Source organism: Mastigoproctus giganteus, chromosome 9, assembly GCF_048544385.1.
Source record: "Mastigoproctus giganteus isolate SK-2022 chromosome 9, ASM4854438v1, whole genome shotgun sequence".
In the NCBI taxonomy this organism is placed as follows: Eukaryota; Metazoa; Arthropoda; class Arachnida; order Uropygi; family Thelyphonidae; genus Mastigoproctus; species Mastigoproctus giganteus.
Window position 1 is genome coordinate 221,226,845 of NC_143583.1, and position 24,404 is coordinate 221,251,248.

The following is a 24,404-nucleotide window of genomic DNA, read 5'->3' on the forward strand; positions in this document are numbered from 1 at the left end:
ATATTTCTTAGTTGGTATGTAAAGCCTAGTAACTTCCAAGATTAATTTTTCGAATGCCTCCCATTTTCAATTTGCTGTTGGTTAACATCATCAGTTGGTTCCACCGTATAGAATTTAAATACTGTCTCAGACCACCGTAGTCGCCTTTACGAAAACAAAACTTAGATGTAGACTTAGGGAGAGTATTAGGAGTCGATTTTTTTATTTACAGATGGCGTGACTAAAAATCCGAATAGAGTGAACTGTTGTGTAATGGTTTTTATGCTGTAATTTACAGAGGTTTTCAGTGGTGTTATGCGTGTTCTGTTTGTGATGTTTGGCTGTTGATTTTCATGTTTCCTTATAACATACAGAATAGGATAGGAACTGTGCTTGAATCTTTGTGTATATGCGCATTTTTTAATTTTTAAAGGCCCACATCGAGTAAGTCATTTCTTTCATGTGATTATTTGTACTGTTAATTTGATAAACTGAAACGTGACCAAAATTTTATTTCTGTGGTTGTTTCTTTCTTCAGATCGGTATTTGTATGTTAGTTCTTCTCATATAACGTTTTCCCTTCATGCACCCAAGGGTTACTTTGGGAAAGGCTAAGCACCACAGGGATTACTTTGACCCGAGGTGAACTGATTGAGGTTGTATAACGCCTTCAATGGGTTTGAGCATGCACAATTTTTTTGGGATTTTTCACCTTGCCCATATTTCAAATCTGAGGGGGCATAAATTCAAATTGTGGAAAGTGAGTTGTTGTGGAAGTTGATAGCCTCAGTAAATTCAAGGAGGAACTGGATAAGCTTTTAGAGGGAATGGATGTGAGAAATGTTTTTTTTTTTTTTTTGCTGATGCTGCTTAAACTTGCCTTCTTGCATCACATGCCTCTGCTACTACTACGCATAGTAAATTATTTTGAACTCGATAACATTACCGAAACCTCAATCATTACATACAGCATTATTGTTACATTTTTAATATTTCATTAATAATACATTGTAACAGCATGGATTTGTTAAGCCATTATCTTATCTGACTGATTTGATAGGATTCTGTGGTGCAGTAACGAACGAACTGGATGCTAAAAATAATTTTGATATCATATACTTGGATTTCAGGAGAGGTTTTGATGCTGTTGCACATAAAAGACTGCTGTACAAACTGAAGCTGTGGGCATTAAGGGAAAGTTACTTCTATAAATAAAGTGATGGTTGAGTGGGGGAAGACAAGAAAAAGAGAGACAAGAAATTATCTGTGGACTAATTTCTTGTCTCTCTTTTGTAGACTAATATTATAGTCTACAAAAGAGAGACAAGAAATTAATATTATATTAATATTACCCTTTGTAGACTAATATTATTAGTGGGGACCCAGGGTTTATTGCCGATTGTTGTTTTCTGTATTTATTAATATAATATTAGTGTAAATACACCATAGACAACTCCTAACAAAAAAACTACTTTAGTAATGTAAAGGTCATCATTTTATCCATCTCATATTGTGCTCATCCTTCACAACGAGTTGCCATGTATTGCTGTTGTTGTTATTTAGTTTTTAGGAGCATTAGCAACTAAGGCCATATTGCTCCGGGGATATGCGGTGGTCATTCCCTGACCTTTCTGCATCCTCCGTATTTGGTGGTCAGGGGCTCGAATCCCGGTCTAATCAAGAAGCGTGTGCTATGCACCGCTGCTTCTGCCTACCTAGCTACAGAGGTGCCCCATGTATTGCACTACCTCGAATAAGTAACGGTTCACTAAAAGAGAAGACTTGTTACTTATTCTCAATGGGCACCACCGCCACCCTCACAGCACCGTTTCAAGGGTTGTTTGTATATGTGTGTGTGATAATAACTCTACTATCCATTTGTCCCTATTAGACTTAGAAAAGCAAAAAGTAGAGGGAAAGTTATAGTAGGAGTGGAAGAAGAAAAGAAACGGTGTAGAAGAATGAAAGGGACAGTAACTCCTTCAATTATATTGAAGGAGTTACCACTCAAAAACTCGAAATTCCTCGAATAGGCAATGCTTCCCCATAAGTAAGACTGTTGTTACCTATTCTTGGAAACTCCGTGAATATGAGTTGGCCTTTCATCGGTGGGTGGGCAAGTACTCTGGTATTGCAGATATGAGCACAATATTGACAATCCAGAAGGATGAGCACAATATGACAATCCAGTTCTGAAGATAATCCCACAATATGAGAGATGCCAAAAGGTGTATACATGATGATGTTTAAGTAAAGCTAAATGCGACTAGGCATCATATTTTTAAGAGTATAAATTATCTATATAATATTCTATAAATACCCCATAGACAACGCTTAAACAAAAAAAACTATGTTAGTAGTGTAAAAAGGGCATCATTTTATCTGTATCTCATATTGTGCTCATATTTTTAAGAGATAATTTATACTCTGAAAAGTATGATGCCTAGTTGCATTTAGATATACTTAAACATTATTTCCACATTAATCACAACTGGATTGTCATGTGTGCAATACCAGGGTACCTGCCCACCCACCAATGAAAGGCCAACAAGCCTTGAAATGGTGTCATCTTGGTTGGTGGCACCCATTGAGAATAAGTAACACTAGTCTTCTCTTTCAGTGAAGCATTACTTATTGCACTATTTATAGTGCAATACATGGCAATTCATTGTGAAGGATGAGCACAATATGACACTACTAACGTAGTTTTTTCTTTTAAGAATTTTCTATGGTGTATTTACACCAGTATTATATAGATAATTTATACTCCTCCTAAAAATATGAAGCCTAGTTGCATTTAGTTTTACTTAAAGTATTTATTAATGTAGAGTGATCATATCCTTATTCCAATGCAGGGCATAGATTTCACAACCCTGCTCCCCCCCCCCCCCAGTAAAAACAATATTAACAGTAGCACTAGCAAAGGTGCACGATGCAGAAAGCAAGCTTATATAGCATCAGTCAAAAAAGAAAAAACACACCCCTCTCATTTCACCCATCCACTCACTAGAAATGTTTGTCTAGTTCTGCTTTGAATCTATTTAAGCTATCAACTTCTACAACGACGGATGGAAGTTTGTTCCAGCAATCAACCACCCGCTGACTAAAGACAAACTTCTGCACATCTATCCTACAACCGTCTTTCCTTATGAATCTATGCCCTCTCAGGCGATTATACTGAGCAATAGAAAGAATCCCATCAGCATTCAGCATGCTGAAACCATTCAAGGCTTTATACACCTCAATGAGATCACCTCGCAGGTGCCTAGTCCCTAGACACTGTAATTCGTAAAACTTAAGCCTTTCTTCATAAGAACAACCCTTTGTTCCATTCGCTAATCTTGTTGCCCTTCTCTGTACTTGTTCCAACATCTCTACATCCTCCTTAAAATGAGGACTCCAGATTTGTATATAGTACTCAAGGTGTGTCCTGACTGTTGCCTTATACAAGGGGATAATCACCACCTTATCCCTGCTAGAAAAATTCCTGTATATCGTTGACAAGACACCATGAGCTACTCTTGTAGACCGTCTGCACTGCTCAGAAAACTTCATATCTGCCTGCACAATTACCCCCAGGTCCTTTTCACTCTACCACTGTCAGTGTAGTACCACAGAGTTGATGCGTTACTCTAGGTTTATTGCTTCTCATATGCAGTACTTTGCAATTGTCAATGTTAAAACTTCAGTTGCCACCTCTCAGCCCACTGCTCAACTTTTCTAGATTCTGTTGCAGCAGCGCTGTCGTTAGTGTCATTAACAACCCTGCTGACCTTCATATGGTCTGCAAACTTGGACATTAAGCCTGATATACCATCATCAATATCATTAATAAATACAGAAAACAACAATGTCCCCAACAATGAACCCTGGGGGACTCCACTAATAGCATTACTCCACAATGAGCAGTGTCCATTGATTACCACTCTGTCTTCTCCCACTGAACCATTCCTTTATCCATAATAACAAATTTTCCTTCAATGCCACACTGCTCCAGTTTGTGGAGCAGTATCAAAAGTCTTTCTAAGATCCAAATATATGATATCAAAATTATTCTTTGCATCCAGTTCCTTTGTGACCACATCATAGTATCCAATCATATTGGTCAGACATGACTTCCCCTTACAAACCCATGCTGTGTCCAAGCTATAACTGAAGTCTTGTCTAGAGGATCCAGTAATGCTTCTTTAACCAGTGCCTCCATTAATTTCCCTGGAACAGAAGTTAAACTAATAGGTCTGTAATTACCCATGCTCCTTTGTGGATTGGGGTCACATTTGCACATCTCCAGTCCATGGGTACCTCGCCTGAGTCCAAGGAAGCTCTCATAATTATGGCTAAGGGTTTGCTTACTTCCTTTAATATTTAACTGGATAGATCCGATCCACCCCAGGTGACTCTCTTGTGTTTATCTTCAACAATTTCTCCTCCATTTTACTTTCAGTTATTACAAGATTATCTAGCTTACAGCCAGAGTTTAATACACCTCTGGCATTCCCGTCCCTGAATAACTCCTCATGTGTGAATGTAGATGCAGCATGTTCATTTAGTTAGCTAGCTACCTGAGAAGGATCATCAAATTTGAACCATCGATAGGAAGTGGACCAATCTGATGAACAAGTGGGCTAATAAATATGTATATACATATATTTATTAAAATTTTTTATTTATAAAAAAAAAAATCACATACAAAATATAAATTAAATTCATCGTCCTTGAGGTTGTCACAGACATTCTCTCAGATAAGCCAGGCAAGCTGTACTTGGTACCTGGGAGTCTAAAACGCTGATGGAACTGATATTCGGGTGACACTCAAGTCAAGTGTACCCAATTTCGGCAAAGTCCGGCCAAATGTGACAGCCAAATCCTCTGCTTGTACTTTCACTATGGTGGGATTGTTAGTAATCCTGGGTATAACCGCCATGCCCAAGTACAGGGTGGATGAGCACACAGGTGTGAACCAACGTAAGCAGGGGGCCCCCGGGTGCCAAGCGTATTTCGAGGCCAAGCGATATTTGTGAGATTATAAAGTGCTCTTCAAAGACGATTAAAGTTATTTTTAAGTTTATACATTTATCTAAAGCCTTATTTTTTTAAAACCGTTCTACACTTGAAAAGCCACAAGTTAGAACATTGAAAGAAAAACCACCTTTCTTTTTATTCATTTTTCTAGGTCACTAATCAACTAACAGTTTAATCGCTTGGCCTCCTAGTGGCACTGCTCCTGCCTCCCCGTGTGCGGGGCCGGAAATCTTGGCAAGTAAGTCCACTTGCCAAGGGCTAAAAGGAGCAACCATGGCTAACACAGACCATCAGGATATTGAGAACGATAATCCAAAGAGACAAAAGACTGATCGGATGGAGCAACCTTGCCCGTCGTTCTTAATCATCCACTCCCTTACTAGTCAGCCCATGAATAAATTGTCTCAGTTTGTCCTACAAAAACCTCTGGAGGGTATTGCAGAATCTCCCAAGATGGTTAAGAGACTGCAATCTTGTGACTTACTAGTAGAAACCACCAACCACAGACATTCCGAGAAGCTGTTACAACTTACAAGCTTTGCTGGCATTCCAGTTAAAATATCTCCACACACAACCCTAAATTCATCTAAGGGTGTGATATCCATTTGGGACTTACTGAACGTCACCGAGGAAGAAATAACCCAAGAACTGCAGGGACAGAACGTAATTGAAGCAAAAAGAATAATGACAAAAAAAGATAATCAACTGACACCTACAAGAAATATTATTCTCACTTTCAATACACCCAACTTACCCTCTTCTCTAAAAGCAGGTTATTTACTTTGCCGCTTCCGACCTTATATTCCAAACCCTTTAAGGTGTTACAAATGCCAAAAGTATGGCCACTCACAAACTGTATGCACAGGAGTTCCTGTCTGCCCTAATTGTGGATCATCAGATCACATACAAAGTAACTGTACAGCTACAAAGATGACCTGCCCAAATTGCAAAAGTGACCATCCTGCATATTCAAAGACATGTGAAAAGTGGAAAACCGAGAAAAAAATAGTAAAATACAAGGTTGAGAACAAAGTAAGTTACCCAGAAGCGAGAAAATTAGTCGCTCCTACTATAACCAAAAATATGACCTATGTCAATGCTGGAAAAAAATGTCAGACAGTCTCCACTCAAACTGATGTAACAGTTCCCACTAACAAATCAATTTCTGACTGGGCTAGAAATGTTCTTTCTAAGCAACAATCTAAGTTCTCTGACCAGGCAAATAATACTCCTCTAACAATACCAGTGGCATCTCCTGCTCCAGTCATAGATACCATATCTCATAGTTCAAACACAAATGTAGTGAAAAATTTTCAAGATACAATCATGGACACAGATGGCACATCCATACAGGAAGATCCCCTTCTAGAAATCCATGCAGAAGAAGAAATGGACACAGGTCGGCCAGTTTTCTCCAAAAAAGATAAATCTAAATTAGAACATCATAAGCCAGTAACCTTCAAAAAGCAGTCAGATACATCTCCATCAATTAAACACAAATAATGCCTTGTATTTTACAATGGAATTGCAGAGGCTTTCGTTGCAACACAGATGATATCTGTGATCTAATTAACCGATATTCTCCAGTTGCCCTTTCTCTTCAGGAAACTTACCTAACCTCGCAAATTTCTCCTTCAATAAAGAACTATTGTCTTTATCAAAGAGATCATAATACAGCAAATGCTGCCCATGGTGGTGTAGCAATCCTGATAAATTCAAAGATCCCAACTAAGCATATCCCACTTCAAACTGAAATAGAAGCTGTTGCTGTTCGTATAACACTCCATATTTCATTAACACTTGTGTAAATCTACTTGCAGCCAAACCATACATACTGTTTAAAAGACCTCATCATACAGATACCTCCACCTTTCTGTATATTAGGGGACTTTAATGGTCACCACTAAATTAGGGGTGCTACTAAATTAAATAGATGGGGTTGCCTCATTGAAAGTGTTTTAGAGGCACTAAACCTCGCCATACTGAATACTGGCACGCACACTCACATTCAGCTCCCAACTGGACATACTTCAGCAATAGATCTTTCCATTTGTTCTCCAATACTGGTCCCAACCATAGAGTGGTATGTTATAAACGATCCTATGGGCAGTGATCACTTCCCAATCGTATGCAAGGTATTGAAAGCACAAACTCCTTTAACTAAACCCTGCAGGAAATGGAAATTTACAAGAGCAAACTGGGCAAAATTTCAGTCATCAATCTCTTTCGATGAGAAAAAAATCTGTCTCCAGTGTATTGATGATGTGACAGATTACATCACGTCGCATCTCTTAAACGTGGCTAAAGATACAATACCATTATCAAATCCAACGGGCCGTAAGCACTATAATTATTGGTGGAATGAGGAATGCACCAAAGCAAAAAAAGCAAAAATAAAGAGTGGAATTTGTTTCGGCAATATCCAATCACAGCCAATCTGAAAAATTATAAGAAAGTAAGGGCAAAAGCACGCTTCATACAGAGGCAAGCCAAAAAAGAATCCTGGATCCGTTTTGCATCAACAATTAACAGAAATACCAACAGCAAATTAATTTGGAAAAAAATTAGACAGCTTTCTGGTAAGTTTCCAACCCTCTCCAGTCCTCTCCTGGAATGGGCGAGATTTAACTAGTCTCTCGGATATAGCTAACACTTTGGACAATACTTTTGCTGAGATCTCAGCAACATCAGCTTATACTACATCTTTCCAACGAATTAAAAACAGTCGAGAACAGTATTCTATTAACTTCCAAACTGCCTTCATTCTACCATATAACAAACCTCTACAATATTCTGAACTATTGCATGCCATTAAAACAGCTCGTAATGGTGCCGCCGGACCAGCTGGGATCTATTATGTCATGCTGTAACATCTTGATGACAAATCTTTGCGCCTCCTCCTGGTCTTTTACAACCGTATTTTTTTAGAAAAAACTTATCCAGCTTCTTGGCACCACTATTGTTTTGGCATTCCTGGAGCCTGGAAAAGATCCAACCAATTCCCATAACTATAGACCAATATCTCTGTCAAGCTGGCTCAGCAAAATCCTTGAAAAAATTGTCAACAATAGACTAGTCTGGATCACAGAGTCACAACATCTAATGAGCAATAGTCAGCATGGCTTTCGACAAAACAGATCATGCTTAGATCTCATGATCAAGGCTGAATTTGCCATTCGCAATGCGTTTGTTAAACACGAGCATCTGGTAATGGTTTCTATAGACATACAGAAGGCCTTTGACACCACCTGGCGACAGGGCATACTTAGTGATCTTTATTCTCCCGGTCTACGGGGAAACCTTCCCATATTTGTACAGAACTTTCTATACACTAGATCGTTTCACGTAAAATACCAAAATGACCTCTCTACAACTTTCATTCAGGAAGAAGGTGTTCCTCAGGGATCTGTACTGAGTGCCACTCTTTTTGCTCTTAGAATCGATTCCATCACTAAACAGCTTCCAAACACGGTTGAGTCATCTTTACGCGGATGACCTTTCCATTTCCTGTCATTCCCAAAGCATGAGATCTATTGAAAGGCAGCTTCAGATATCACTGAATAAAATACAACAATGGCCAACCTTAATGGCTATCGACTCTCACAACAGAAAACAGTTGCTATCCATTTTTGTCGACAACGCAAACTCCATCTGGATCCTGAACTCCAAATTTCCAACATCTCCATCCCAGTCACTAGTAACATCAGATTTCTAGGATTAATCCTTGACAACAAATAAAATTTCTTAGACCATATTAAAAATGTACGTACTTCCTGTTTAAAAAAGTTAAATATACTCAGAACTTTATCCGCCCTAACATGGGGTGCAGACCGCACCTCCTTACTTTGGCTATACAGGGCATTAATCCGATCCTGTCTCGATTATGGTGCTCCTGTCTATGATTCTGCCAGAGCAAGTGTTTTGCGCTGGCTTGATCCAGTTCAGCACAGTGCCTTGAGGATTGCACTTGGGGCTTTCAGAACATCACCAGCACATAGCTGGTGATGTTCTGAAAGCTCATGAGCCCCCGTTAACTCTACGTAGGAAAACCCTGCTACTGAAGTATGCTGTCAAAATACAAAGTTGTGCCTCGCATCCAATTCAGTCATACTTATTTAATCCACCATTAGAAAACCTCTACAGAATTAAGCCTAGTATAGTAAAACCAGCTGGTATTCTTCTTCTTCTTGAACTGATGCAGGTTGGGAAAATTTCCATTCATTCTGTACAAGAAGTAGTAACATGCACTCAACCACTATGGACTCGTACTCCTCTACCCACCTGTGACACTTACTTTTGCCAGTGGGGAAAAAATGTTCTTCAAGCATCAAATGTGAAACAACTTCATGCAAATCACACTCACAGATATTTTGACTTTTCTCAAATTTATACAGAGATTCAAACTCAAACATTGGAGCAGCAGCAGCAGTGTTCCTAAATAACACTATTTCAGCATCCCTTCCACCTGAATTTAGTATCTTCTCAGCAGAATTATATGCAATTAAACTAGCCTTAGAAAATTTCTGTTCTGACTGCTCATTAAAATTTGTTATTTACACTGACTCCCTCAGCTCAATTATGGAATTATCTAACTCCACAGATAAAGTTCACCCTTTTATAAATGAAATTAGAAGATTATTACTGCAGATTGAAGAGCACCACCAAATGATCACCTTCTGCTGGATTCCAGCACATTCTGGAATTTCTGGTAATGAACTGGCCGATAAATCAGCAAAAAATCCGTCTACCTTAGATTTAACCAATATCCCTGTTCCAGCATCAGACTATCCACAAATCATTCGTGATGCATGCCTAATAGAATGGACAGCACTCTGGCACTCTCAAACAAATAACAAACTTTTTCAATTTAAACAGGATCCTAGAATTTGGCGTTCCAGCGTCTGTTCATCAAGACGAGAAGAAGTACTCCTTTCAAGATCAAGAATAGGCCATACACATTTGACTCACCTTCATTTGCTCACAGGAGATGATCCACCACAGTGTCCACATTGTTCTCTAAATCTGACTGTGAAACACATTCTCATTGAATGCCCACACTATAAACAAGACAGAAATACAACCCTGCTATCTTTGGTTAACCTTAGAAAACCAATAACTCTAGAGAATGTCATTAGTGACAATGTAAATATTAATGAATTTTTTAACTTTCTGAAGAAAATTGGAGTTTTTAGTCATTTCGGATTTTTGCCTCTTCTGACGTGACAAGAAATTCTCATATATCTTTACAATAAAGGAATAGGCGCATTATAGCAAAAGCAGCTTATGCGCCAGAAAACCCCCACAACAACAACAACAAGTAAGCAGGGGTCAAGGTGTGGCGCCCACACCACATGGAGGAAGGTCACCCCTCTATGTTACCAGGCCGTATTAGGTGGTAGATGACTCTCATCAGCCGGTGCAATACCACCACTTTGCTTATTGGGGGCTTGAAATGGTGGAATCCATGTTTAGCATTAGCATTATGGAGGCATTTGATGCAAGAAAGCAAGCTTATGCAGCATCAGCCAAAAAAAAAAAAAAAAAAACCACTTCCACTTCACCCCTCTGTTCGTTCAAAATACCTGTCCAGCTGAGCCCTAAACTTATTTAGTCTATCAACTTCAACGACAAGGGATGGAAGTCTGTTCCACCAACCAACCACCTGCTAGCTAAAGGCAAATTTCCGCACGTCTATCCTACATCTGTCTTTCCTCAATTTGAATTTATGCCCTCTCAGGTGATTATTCTGAGCGAGAGGAAGAATCCCATCAGCATTGAGCATGCTCAAACCATTCAAGGCTTTATACACCTCTATCAGATCACCTCGCTGGTGCCTAGTCTCCAGACACTGTAATTTGCAAAACTTAAGCCTTTCTTCGTAAGAGCACCCCTTTGTTCCATTCACTAATCTTGTTGCCCTTCTCTGTACTCGTTCCAGCAGCTTCATTCCTTCTTGAAATGAGGCCTCCAGACCTGTATACAGTACTCTAGGTGTGGCCTGACCATTGCCTTATACAAGGGAATAATCACCTCCTTATCCCTGCTAGAAAAATTCCTATATATCATTGACAATACACCATGAGCTACTCTTGCAGCCCGTCTGCACTGCTCAGAGAACTTCATATCTTCCTGCACAACCACCCTCAGGTCCCTTTCATTCTCTACCACTGTCAGTGTAGTACCACACAGTTGATATGTTGCTCTGGGGTTGCTGTTTCTCATGTGTAGTACTTTACATTTGTCAATGTTAAACTTCATTTGCCACCTCTCAGCCCATCTGCTCAACCTTTCCAGATCCTGTTACAGCAGCATAGTGTCAGTAGTGTTCTTGACAACCCTGCCTACCTTTGTATCATCTGCAAACTTCGACATTAAGCTTGATATACCATCATCAATATCATTTATAAATACAGAAAACAATAATGGACACAACACTGAGCCCTGAGGGACTCCACTAATAACATTAGTCCACAAAGAGCAGTGTCCATTGATTACCACTCTGTCTTCTCCCCCTCAGCCACCCCTTTATCCACAGCAGCAATTTTCCTCCAATGTCACACTGCTCCAATTTGTGCAGCAGTCTTCCATGTGCAACAGTATCAAAAGCCTTTCTAAGATCCAAGTATATAATTAGCATTAGCATTAGCATTAGTAGAGGCATATGATGCAAGAAAGCAAGCTTATTCAGCATCAGCCAAAAAAAAAAAAAAAAAACCCTCTCCCATTTCACCCCTCCGTTCGTTCGAAATACCTGTCCAGTTGAGCTTTAAATTTGTTTAGGCTATCAACTTCAACTACAAGTGATGGAAGTCGGTTCCACCAACCAACCACCCGCTGGCCAAAGGCAAATTTCCGCACATCTATCCGACATCCGTCCTTCCTCAATTTGAATTTATGCCCTCTGAGGTGATTATTCTGAGAAAGATGAAGAATCCCATTGGCATTGAGCATGGTCAAACCATTCAAAGCATAATACACCGCTATCAGATCACCTCGCCGGTGCCTAGTCTCCAGACACTGTAATTTGCAAAACTTAAGCCTTTCTTCGTAAGAGCAACCCTTTGTTCCATTTACTAATCAAAGTTATTCCCTGCATCCAGTTCCTTTGTGACTGCATCATAGTATCCAATCAAATTGGTCAGGCAAGACTTCCCCTTAACAAAACCATGCTGTGTACGAGCTATAACTGAAGTCTTGTCTAAATGATCCTGCAGTGCTTCTTTAACTAGTGCCTTCATTAATTTTCCTGGAACAGAAGTTCAACTCACAGGTCTGTAATTACTTGTGTCAGCCTTTGATCCTCCTTTGTGAATTGGGGTCACATTTGCACATCTCCAGTCTGTGGGTACCTCCCCTGAGTCCAAGGAAGCTCTCATAATTATGGCTAAGGGTTTGCTTACTTCCTCTGCTGCCTCCTTTAATATAACTGGATAGATCCCATCCACCACGGGTGCCTTTCTTGTGTTTATCTTCAACAATTTCTCCTCCACTTTACTCTCAGTTATTACAAGATTCTGTAGCTTACTGCTAGAGTTGAATACACCTCTGGCTTTCCCCTCGCTAAATAACTCCTCATGTGTGAATGTCGATGCAAAATATTCATTTAGTTTGTTAGCTACCTGAGCAGGATCATCAACAGTTGACCCATCGATATCAAGTGGACCAATCTGATTCACCCCCTAGAGTTTACATAAGTAAAGAACTCTTTGCTGTTTTTCTTTGCATCCCTTGCCAAAGATTTCTCGTAATCTTCCTTCGCCTGCCTAACCTCCTTTGTAACTTGGTTACAGATCAACTTGTATCTATCATAGGCTTCTGTGTCATGTGTTAATTTGTATGTATCCCATGCATGTTTCTTCTCTGCCATATTCCTCATTAGTTCATCTGACATCCATTTAGGCCTAAACCTTGAACAATATTTCTTGGTATGTGAAGCTTAGTAGTTTCCAAGATAAGTTCTTTGAATGCTTCCCATTTTGCATTTGCTGTTGGTAACATCATTAGTTGGTCCCACTGTATAGAATTTAAATACTGTCTCAGTCCATCGTAGTCGCCTTTACGAAAGCAATAAACCTTCCCTTTACCCCTAATGGTAGTTACCTCTTTGAGTAAATCCCACTTCAGCACACTGTGATCACTGCCACCTAGTGGTTCATTTAACTGCAGATTCTTAATGCATGAAGAATCACTGCTGATAATGAAATCAAGAGTATTCCTCCCTCTAGTTGCCTCTCGAACATGCTGATTTAGAAAACAATCATCCAATAAATCCACAAAAGCCTTGCTAGTGTGTGAGTGACCAGCTCCCAAATTCCAGTCAATATCTGGGAAATTAAAATCTCCAATTATAAGACTCTCTGATTTACTGGCCCACTCTATTTCTCTGTACAGTTTCTTATTATACTCATCAGAGTCATTAGGCCTATAGCACACTCCTACTCTCAATTTTGATCTCCCAATGCTTATGTCCCACCAAACGGACTCGACACTGCACTGTCCAGCGATGTCCACTGGCTTCACTTCCTTGGATTTTATGTATTTCTTAACTAATAGCATAACCCCTCCTCTCTTCCTATCCAGTCTATCCTTTCTGTAGACGTTGTACTCCCCAAATTCCAGTTCTGAATTCCTTATATCTGTGTGACACCATATCTCTGATATCCCAACAATATCTGCGTTTGATGTTTTGAGCAATACCTCAAATTCATCAAATTTATTTACTAAACTCCTAGCATTGGTGTACACGCAACTATACATGCACCTATTTCTATTCTTAGCTACCCTAACACAACCCATGTGTTTACTTGTACCGCAATGACTCCCAGCAGTCTCTGAAATATCCTGCATCTTGTTTTTCAGGCTTCTGCTCATTCCAATAGAAGCAGTGCAAGAATCTCTTTCACCTCTGCCAGTGGCTACTGTTAATCTATTCGTCTTTGTCTCCCCCCAAGCTAGCAGTTTTCTGATCCACCTAACACTACCTCGATAGCATCAGCAAATATTCTTGCACCCTTTCTATTTAAGTGTGTCCCATCCCTGTAGAAGCAATCTCTCCTGTTAACAAGTACAGTCCAGGCTGAAAAAAATTCTACCCCTTGAGCCTTGCACAATCTTTCCAGGGCCGAATTGATCGACAAGGCTCTCATCATATACTCCCTCCTATCGTGTCTGGGCAGAATTGCAGACACTTTCAAATTCAACCCTATTTCACGGCTTTTTTTCAACAGTGACCTGTACTCGTTAAGCAATTCTGCCGGTGTCCTATTCTTGATATCATTAGTGCCAACGTGTATAACTATATCACCTTTTGTGCCCTTAAAAGATTATATCTGCTCTACAACGTCATGTTTAGTCTCTAGAGCTAAGTTCTGGTCGGTCCTTCCCTATCTCTTCCGTCATGCAGTATGATCGATGACTTTTGAGGTTATGATGAACATCATGGCGAGATCCAATATTCCTTACATTTCGAGAGTACAACTCTAAAACGGTGTTTGCAGGCTGCCTACTAGTTAGTACACTGGACCGAACCTATTGGAACTCTCTAGGAGGCTTCCGGATCAGCTAGTGTATAATCTTGCTACCTGTACTCTGCCAGATAGTGACTGGAGGGAGTCCGAGTAGTGTTTATGCGGGGAGCATACACACTATGCCACGTTTTGTCAAGGATCTGAGTATATTCTTACCGTGTGTACATCATATCCAAAAATTTCATTACTTCATACAGCATGTCCCACTCACTTTTTCTTACTATTGAATACACCATGAATTGTCAAACTAATAGAGCAAGCTTATCTGCAAAAAGATCTAAACCTCCCAAGCATTTCCTAATTCATTTCACAAATATATGTGGTCTCAATTCTAATCTCAACGATGTCCACTTCCAATTGCAGTCTGCCAAACACCATGTACTTTTTCTGACAGAATCTCAGTTATCAGTTGATTCAACTACTGCTCATCTGAGATGCCCAAATTATTCGCTGTATGATTCCTTTCGCCTCAAAGGTGGTACTTGTGCATATGTCCTTTCTGATATTCCCTGTCAGAGACTTTGCAATTTGGAATCTCCTCTCTTTGATCTTCTCTGGCTTAAAATCTCTCTACCTCATTATGTCAAATTCATCTGTTGTCTCTACCGTTCTCCCAACTCCATTAATCACTTGGAGCTCTTTGACTTCCTCTCTTTGCAACTTGACTTTCTCCAGTCCAAATTTCCTAACAGTGAGGTAATTTTCCTTGGTGATTTTTAATGTTCGCAACTCCAGCCGGCTTCCATTTTCTAGTCACACTGACCCAGTTGGTCAAGATGCTGAGGCTTTTGCAATTATTAATGACCTTGCACAGATTGTTCATTTACCTTCAAGAATAGCATTAGCATTAGTAGAGGCATATGATGCAAAAAGCAAGCTTATGCAGCATCAGCTAAAAAGAAAACAAAAAAAAAAAAACATTACACTTCACCCCTCCGTACGTTCAAAATACCTGTCCAGCTGAGCCTTGAATTTATTTAGGCTAACTTTCACAACAAAGGATGGAAGTCTGTTCCACCAACCAACTACCTGCTGGCTAAAGGCAAATTTCCGCACATCTATGCTACATCTGTCTTTCCTCAATTTGAATTTATGCCCTCTCAGGTGATTATTCTGAGCAAGAGGCAGAATCCCATCAGCATTGAGCATTCTCAAACCATTCAAGGCTTTATACACCTCTATCAGATCACCTTGCCAGTGCCTAGTCTCCAGACACTGTAATTTGCAAAACTTAAGCCTTTCTTCATAAGAGCAACCCTTTGTTCTATTCACTAATCTTGTTGCCCTTCTCTGTACTCGTTCCGACAGCTCTACATCCTACTCGAAACGAGGCCTCCAGACCTGTATACAGTACAGGTGTGGAGGCCTCAAGGTGTGGCCTGACCATTGCCTTATACAAGGGAATAATCACCTCCTTATCCCTGCTAAAACTTCATTTGCCACCTCTCAGCCCATCAGCTCAACCTTTCCAGATCCTGTTGTAGCAGCATCGTGTCAGTAGTGTTCCAACCCTGCCAACCTTTGTATCGTCTGAAAACTTGGACATTAAGCTTGATATACCATCATCAATATTATTTATAAATACAGAAAACAATAATGGCCCCAACACTGAACCCCGAGGGACTCCACTAATAACATTAGTCCACGATGAGCAGTGTCCATTGATTACCACTCTGTCTTGTCCCCCTCAACCTCCCCTTTATCCATAGCAGCAATTTGCCTCCAATGCTACACTGCTGCCATTTGTGCAGCAGTCTTCCATGTGCAACAGTATCAAAAGCCTTTCTAAGATCCAATTATATAATATGAAAGTTATTCCCTGCATCCAGTTCTTTTGTGACTGCATCATAGTATGCAATCAAATTGGTCAGGCAAGACTTCCCCTTAACAAAACCATGCTGTGTCCGAGCTATAACTGAAGTCTTGTCTAGATGATCCTATAGTGCTTCTTTAACCAGTGCTTCCATTAATTTTCCTGGAACAGAAGTTAAACTCATAGGTCTATAATTACTTGTGTCAGCCTTTGATCCTCCTCTGTGAATTAGGATCACATTTGCATATCTCCAGTCTATGTGTACCTCCCCTGAATTCAAGGAACCTCTCATAATTATGGCTAAGGGTTTGCGTACTTCCTTTACTGCCTCCTTTAATATAACTGAAAAGACTCCATCCACCCATACAGTGGTCTCCGACAGTTTTTAAATTCTGTACAGTGGGATCAACTGACGATGTTACCAACAGTAAATTCAAAGTGGGAAGCATTCAAGGAATTAATCGTGGAAGCTACTAAAAGTTTCATACCTATTGAGAAATATTGTTCAAGGTTTAGGCCTAAATGGTTATCTAATGAACTAATGAGACTCGTAACAGAGAAGAAAAATGCATGGGATGCATATAAATTATCAAGCGACTTAGAAGCCTATGGTAGGTATAAGCTAGTTTGTAATCAGGTCACAAAAGAGGTTAGGCAGGCGAAGGCAGATTACGAGAAATCCTTGGTAAAAGATGCTAAGAAAAACAGCAAGGATTTCTTTACTTATATAAACTCTAAAAGGAAGGGGATGAATCTGATTGGTCCACTTGACATCGATCATTCGACTGTTGATGAGCCTGCTCAGATAGCAAACAAACTGAATGAGTATTTTGCATCTACATTCACACATGAGGAATTATTAAGGTTAGAAAATGGCAGAAGGTTATCAAATTGTAGCAGGATACTTAATGATTTTGTAATAACTGAGAGCAAGGTGGAGGAGAAATTGTTGAAGTTAAACATAAGAAAAGCACCTGGGGTGGATGAGATCTATCCAGTTATATTAAAGGAGACGGCAAAGCAACTAACAAACCCTTAGCCATAATTATGAGAGCATCCTTGGACTGAGGGGACATTCCCAAGGACTGGAGATGTGCAAATGTATCCCCAATTCACAAAGGGGATTGAAGGGTGATAGGAGTAATTACAGACCAGTTAGTTTAACTTCTCTTCCGGGTAAAATAATGGAGTCACTGGTTGAAGATGCATTGCAGGATCATCTAGACAAGACTGCTGCAATAATTCAGACACAGCATGGGTTTGTTAAGGGAAAGTCTTGTCTGACAAATTTTATGAGGATATTATGATGTGGTTACAATGGAACTGGATGCAAAAAATAATTTTGATATCATATATTTGGATTTCAGGAAAGCTTTTGATACTGTTGTGCATGGAAGACTATTGTACAAATTGGAGCAGAATGGTATTAAGGGTAAGTTGCTAGAATGGATAAAAGGATGGTTAAGTGCGAGAAGACAGAGGGTGGTAATCAATGGGTGCTACTCTTTGTGGACTAATGTTATTAGTGGAGTCCCACAGGGTTCGCTGTTGGGTCCACTGTTGTTTTGTATATTTATCAATGATATTGATGAATGTATATCAGGCTTAATGTTGAAGTTTGCAGATGGTACAAAGGTTGGCAGGGTTGTTAATGACACTAATGGCAGTGTGCTACTGCAACAGGATCTAGATAATTTGAGCAGATGGGCTAAGAAGTGGCAACTGAATTTTAACCTTGACAAATGCAAAGTACTGCATATGGGTAGAAGTAACCCCAGAGAAATGTACCAAAAAAGTGTGGTACTACACTTAAGGTGGTAGAATATGAAAAAGACCCGGGAGTAATTGTGCAGTCAGATATGAAGTTTTCTGAGCAATGCAGACAGGCTGCCAGGGCAGGTCATAGCGTGTTGTCAATGATATATAGGAATTTTGCTAGCAGGCTGAAGGAGGTGATTGTCCCTCTGTATAAGGCAATGATCAGACCCCTCCTTGAGTGCTGCGTACAGGTCTGGAGGCCTCATTGTATGAAGGATGTAGATTTACTTGAGCGTGTACAGAGAAGGGCATCAAGATTGGTGAGGGGAATGAAGGGATCCTCTTACCAAGAGAGGCTTAATTTCTGGAAATTGCAGTGGGTGGAAACTAGGCACCTGCGCGGTGATCTGATTGAGCTGTATAAGGCCTTGAATGGGTTGAGCACGCGGAATTCTGATGGGATCCTTCCAGTTGTTCAGATTACGAACCTAAGGGGGCATAAATTCAAATTAAGAAAAGAGAGATGTAGAATAGATGTGCGTTAATTTGCCTTTAGCCAGCGGGTGTTTAATTGCTGGGACAAACTTCCATCTGTCATTGTGGATGGTTGAATAAATTTCAGAAGGAACTGGCCAGGCATTTGGAGGGAATGGTGTGATTTTTTTTTTTTTTGGCTGATGCTGCATAAGCTCATACACTTGCTTTCTTGCATCACATGCCACTACTACTACTACCTCAGGTGCCTTTCTTGTGTTTATCTTCAACAATTTCTCCTACACTTTATTCTCAGTTATTACAAGATTATCAAGCTTACTGCCAGAGTTGAATACACCTCTGGCATTCCCATCACTAAATATCTCCTCATGTGTGAATGTTGATGCAAAATATTTATTTAGTTTGTTAGCTATCTGAGCAGAATCATCAACAGTTGAACCATTGATATCAAGTGGCCCAATCTGATTCATCCCCTTCCTTCTAGAGTTTACATAAGCAAAGAACTCTTTGCTGCTTTTCTTTGCATCCCTTGCCAAAGATTTCTCGTAATCTGCCTTCGCCTGCCTAACGTCCGGTAGCCAGGTGGGAAGGAGCAACAGTGCGTAGCACACGCTTCTTGATTAGACTGGGATTCGAGCCCGTCACCACCAAATACGGAAGATGCGGAAAGGACAGGTAGTGACCACCGCATATTCCCGGAGCAATATGGCCTTAGTTGCAAATGCTGCTAAAAACCAAAACAACAAACAACAACAACAAGCCTAACCTCCTTTGTAACTTGGTTACAGATCAACTTATATCTATCATAGGCTTCTGTGTCACGTGTTCATTTATATGTATCCTATGCATTTTTCTTCTCTGCCATATGTCTCATTAGTTCCTCTGACATCCATTTAGGCTTAAACCTTGAACAATATTTCTTAGTTGCTATGTAAAGCCTAGTAGCTTCCAAGATAAGTTCTTTGAATACTTTCCATTTTGAATTTGCTGTTGGTAGCATCGTCAGTTGGTCGCACTGTATAGAATTTAAATACTGTCTCAGACCATCATAGTGGCCTTTACGAAAGCAATAACCCTTCCCTTTACCCCTGATGGTAGTTACCTCTTTGAGTAAATCCCACTTCAGCACACTGCGATCACTGCTACCTAGTGGTTCCTCTATCTGCAGATTCCTAATGCATGAAGAATCACTATTGATAATCAAATCAAGAGTATTACTCTTTCTAATTGCCTCCCGAACATGCTGATGTAGAAAACAATCATCCTATAAATCCACAAAAGCCTTGCTAGTGTGTGAGTGACCAACCCACAAATTCCAGTCAATATCTTGGAAATTAAAATTCCCCATTATTTACTGGCCCACTCTATTTACCTCTGATTTACTGGCCCACTCTATTTACCTGTACAGTTTCTTATTATACTCATCAGAGTCATTAGGCCTATGGCACACTCCTACTCACAATTTTGAACCCCAATGCTCATGTCACACCAAACTGACTCGACACTGCACTGTGATATCTGCTCTGAACGTCATCAACCTTTGCCCCTGGCAGACATACCCTGGTTCTGTTCCACCTATCCTTTTTACAAAGCATGTTCCCCGTTTCTCTGCCAACCAACAACTACTAGTTCATGTGGGACCAGCACATTCTGGACAATCCTAATCATACAGCCAATACTCCTGATCTTTTTTTATACCGGACAATCCTAATCATACAGCCAATACGCTTGATCTTTTTCTCACAAACAACCCTTCTAAGTAAGCAGTTGAAGTGAGAGGTCCTTTAGGCACTTCAGATCACAAATTGGTGATTGTCTCTTCTCCAATGGAACCTTTATCTCATGGCTATTGCCAACCTCGTGTTGTTTGACATTACAAGAATGCAAAATGGTATGACCTGCGAGACTTTTTTTCTTTTCCTTGGTCGGATTACTGTTTCGAAACTTCTGATGTCAACGTTTGCTCAGATCGTGTCAGTGAAATTATTCTTGCAGGAATGGAATCCTTTATCCCACACTCCACTTTAAAATCTCGTCCTTTATCTAAACCTTGGTTTTCCAATAAATGTGCTAAAACTGTTCAAGAGAAGAATGTTGCATATCGTAATTGGCTTGTTTGTAATTCTTCAGTTTCATTTTCTACCTACACCAAAGCTCACAACAATTGTAAAGCAGATATTAATCAGTCCAAACTAGAGTTTGAACAGGCTAAGAGTAGAAAACTTACTTCTTGTCCTAATGGTAGCCGAGCATTCTGGTCTCTTTCCAAAACTATTGGCCGCAACCTTTGCCCATCTCTGCTCCTACCTCTGTCCAAACCAGATGGTTCTGTTGTCACTTCAGCCAAGGATAAAGCTGACCGGCTAGCATCCTATTTTTCTTCCAACTCATGCTCACTCCATTCAATGCCTCCTGTGGTCTTCCGTCAAAAGGATGTCAGAAGAATTTTGACGAATCGATGCTAAGAAAGCTTCAGGTGCCGATGGTATTTCTCCACTTGTTCTCAAAACCTGTGCTTCTGAAATTACTCCTATTCTTTGCTGCGTTTTTTCACTTTCTTATTCCAAAGGTGTTTTTCCTTCTGCTTGGAAATTTGCTCATATCCCGCCAGTTCCTAAAAAGGGTGACAAATCCCTCCCATCCAATTATCGTCCCATTGCAATTACTTCTACTCTTTCTAAAGTAATGGTGAAATCAATTAACCGCCAACTCTTAAACTACCTAGAAACCTTCCATCTGATCAACGATTGCCAGTATGGATTCCGTCAGTGTTGATCCACTGGTGATATTTTGGCTTACGTTACCCATTTATTAACTAATTCAATGGAAAGATTCAGTGAAACACAAGTAGTTGCCCTTGACATCTCAAAGGCTTTCGATTGTGTTTGGCCTAAAGGTTTTCTAAACAAGCTTTCATCTTATGGTTTGCCAACTGTTTTTAGTAATTGGTTATCCCGTTTTCTCTCTGATCGCTCACTTAGGGTGATGGCTCTGTGTCTTCTAACTTTTCCACTAACGCCGGTGTCCCCCCAAGGTTCAGTTCTTTCCCCCAATCTTTTCCTCTTGTATATTAATGACGTTCCATTGACTGGAAATCCTATTCATAGTTTTGCCGTTGATAGCACATTGCATTCCACTTTCCATTTTGAGAACCCTTGTCCTGCTGAATCACCTTCAACTTCTCAAAAATCTGCTACCAATTCCTTAAATGCCGATCTTCAGGTAATTCTCCAGTGGGGCAAAGACAACTTAGTTGATTACAACCCTTCTAACACTGAGTCTTGTCTTATATCTCGCAAAAAAGGATTCTTCTGCTCCTATGCTTATCTTTAGTGACACTCCAATTTCTAGCAAAATGATATATCTCTTTTGGGGATTACCCTGGCTTCTAATCTCTCTTGGCACAAGCACATTACAAATATTGCTTCCTCTGCATCTAAAAAACTTGGTTTTTCTCTTTCGCTCTCGGCGTTACTTTTCTTCCAAACAGCTGCTCACTCTGTATAAATCGCAAATCTGCCCTGCCATGGAATATTGTTCCCACATCACGGGTGGTGCCTCGAAAACCTCTCTCAGGCTTTTTGATTCCATTTAGAAGAGGGCAGTGAAGTTAATGATTCATCTCAAACAGAGTCTCTCCACTTGCTGTCTCATAGACGTACTGTTTCTGCTGATTGCATCTTCTACAGATACTTCCATGGGCACTGTTCTTGGCTTCTATAATTCCCGCTCTCTCTTTCAAAACAGTCCGAATACGTGCCCCCACCAGCCAACATCCATTTACTGTCCAACTTCAAACTCATAGAACCAACTTTTCAACTTCCTCATTTATTCATTCAACTGCCGTTCTCTGGAACAACCTTCCTTCATACATATTTCCTGAAAATTACAGTCTACAGAAGTTCAAGTCCAATGTCAACAAATATCTTCTTTTGTCTTCTCAACTTCCAACCCAAGCATAGTACTAAGTTCTAATACCGCTCGTGTTTGGGGTTTCTATAAAAAAATAAATATATATATACAGTGTGTTCCAGTATCCAATGGTAATTTGTTCCACAAAACCCTTTTTAAGTAGAAACTGATAATACCATTGATTTCCTGTAATTTGTTCCCCAATAATATGTAAATAAATATTTCTTACATGTTACACTTCATTTTTACATTAAAAAGGAATGTTTTATAAAGGTTATTTAATAAATAGGCATAAAACAACTTAAAATAAAAAAAAACAAAGAATTAGCATTTAGCTTTAACTCTAAGTGCAGAGCTGATGAAATCAATGGTAGCATAGTGAGACTGTATCAAGCGTAAGGTGTCTTTTCATTCTTTTGTCTTTTGCTGTTACTGGTAAAAAAACTGTCCAAAGTGGACTCTTTTTGATGACTTTTGAAGTAAGTAATGAATTCTTCTGCTATTTTGCACATCATGAGTTAGTGTTTTCAATGTCAGGATGATTTTTTAACACTTCTATTAAATGCTCCCAATAAGAAATGACAGTTTTCAACTCTTTAGCTGGCACTTTTTGGGTGTCTGTTTCTTCCTCTCCAGTGTCACTCTCCATAATTTTCTCCAACTCTTCTAGCTCTTCTGTTGTTAATGCACACCCATGGGTGTCAATCAGTTCTTCCACATCTTCTTTGCCAACCTCCAGACCCATTGATTTACCAAGAGTGACAATATCATTTGTCAAATCACCATCGTCTTGAAATCTGTTAACGTTATGGATAATTAAAGGCCGACCAGATGTTTTTCCAGGTTGAATTTAAGCACCTGGTGAAAACGTCATTCCATGAATTTACAATCAGCCTCACACAGTCCAGCATGTTGAATTTCAACCTCCAAAAATCTTCGAGGGTGACAGAATTTTTATTCGAGGTTGCTGTAAAGCAACTTGCGAACATTTTCGTGGTGTAGATTTTCTTGAAGTTTGCAATCACTTGCTGGTCCATTGGTTGAAGAAGCGGAGTGATGTTGGGTGGCAAAAATTTGACTTCAACAAAGTCAAATTGTTCCTCAACAGATTGAACAAGGTTGGGATCATGGCCTGGTGCACTATCTAGCAGGAGCAGTGTCTTTACAGGAAGCTTATTTTTCTCAAGGTAGCTCTTCACTAAAGGACAGAAAAGACTTCAAGCTCCCATTCATTGAAGACACTGTAACCCAGGCCTTCTTGTTACTGTGCCAAAACACTCCCAGCATGCATTTGTTGTTTAAATACTTTGTAGTGTTAGAGTGATACACAAGCAAAGGCTTCAGCTTAAAATCTCAAAGGCATTGGTACCCAACAGGAGAGTGAGCCTATCTTTCATAGGCTTATGCCCATGTAAACTAGCTTCTTCCTTAGTGATGTATATTCTTCTGGGCATTGCTTCCAGAAAACTCATGAATTTCATCTATCCATCTCCGCCTTTGTCTTCCAGGTTTTCTTCTAGCTTCTCTTGGGTACCATTGTGTTATTTTCTTAGTCCATCTGTCATCATGTCTTTGAGCTGTGTGTCCTGCCCAAGACCTTTTTAGTTTTGATAAGAATGTCCTTTACTTGAGTTTGCTGCCTAATCCATGTGTTGCTCTTCTTATCTAACAGTCTGATTCCCAATATAATTCGTTCCATTCTTCGCTGTGTAGTTCTCAGCTTCTCTTCCATTCTTTTGGTGAGTGCCCAAGTTTCACTTCCATAAGTCATGGTGGGGTTCATTCAGGTTCATTATTTTACGTTTCAGACAAACTGATATTGCTCTTCAGTATGTGACTATATTTCCTGAATGCTATCCATCCAAAATTTATTCTTCTCTTGAATTCCAGCCATTTAT

The 24,404-nt window shown here is 39.8% G+C and overlaps 1 protein-coding gene across 1 annotated transcript in view; it reads left to right on the forward strand.

The window, feature by feature from the left end:
* Window positions 1–252: 252 nt before the first annotated feature.
* Window positions 253–24,404, forward strand: part of LOC150081130 (focal adhesion kinase 1-like) — a 1,307,299-nt gene continuing 1,283,147 nt past the window's right edge. The window contains exon 1 of the mRNA XM_090380936.1: window positions 253–423. The gene's annotated coding sequence lies outside the window, so the exon portion shown is untranslated. The remainder of the gene's footprint in view (window positions 424–24,404) is intronic.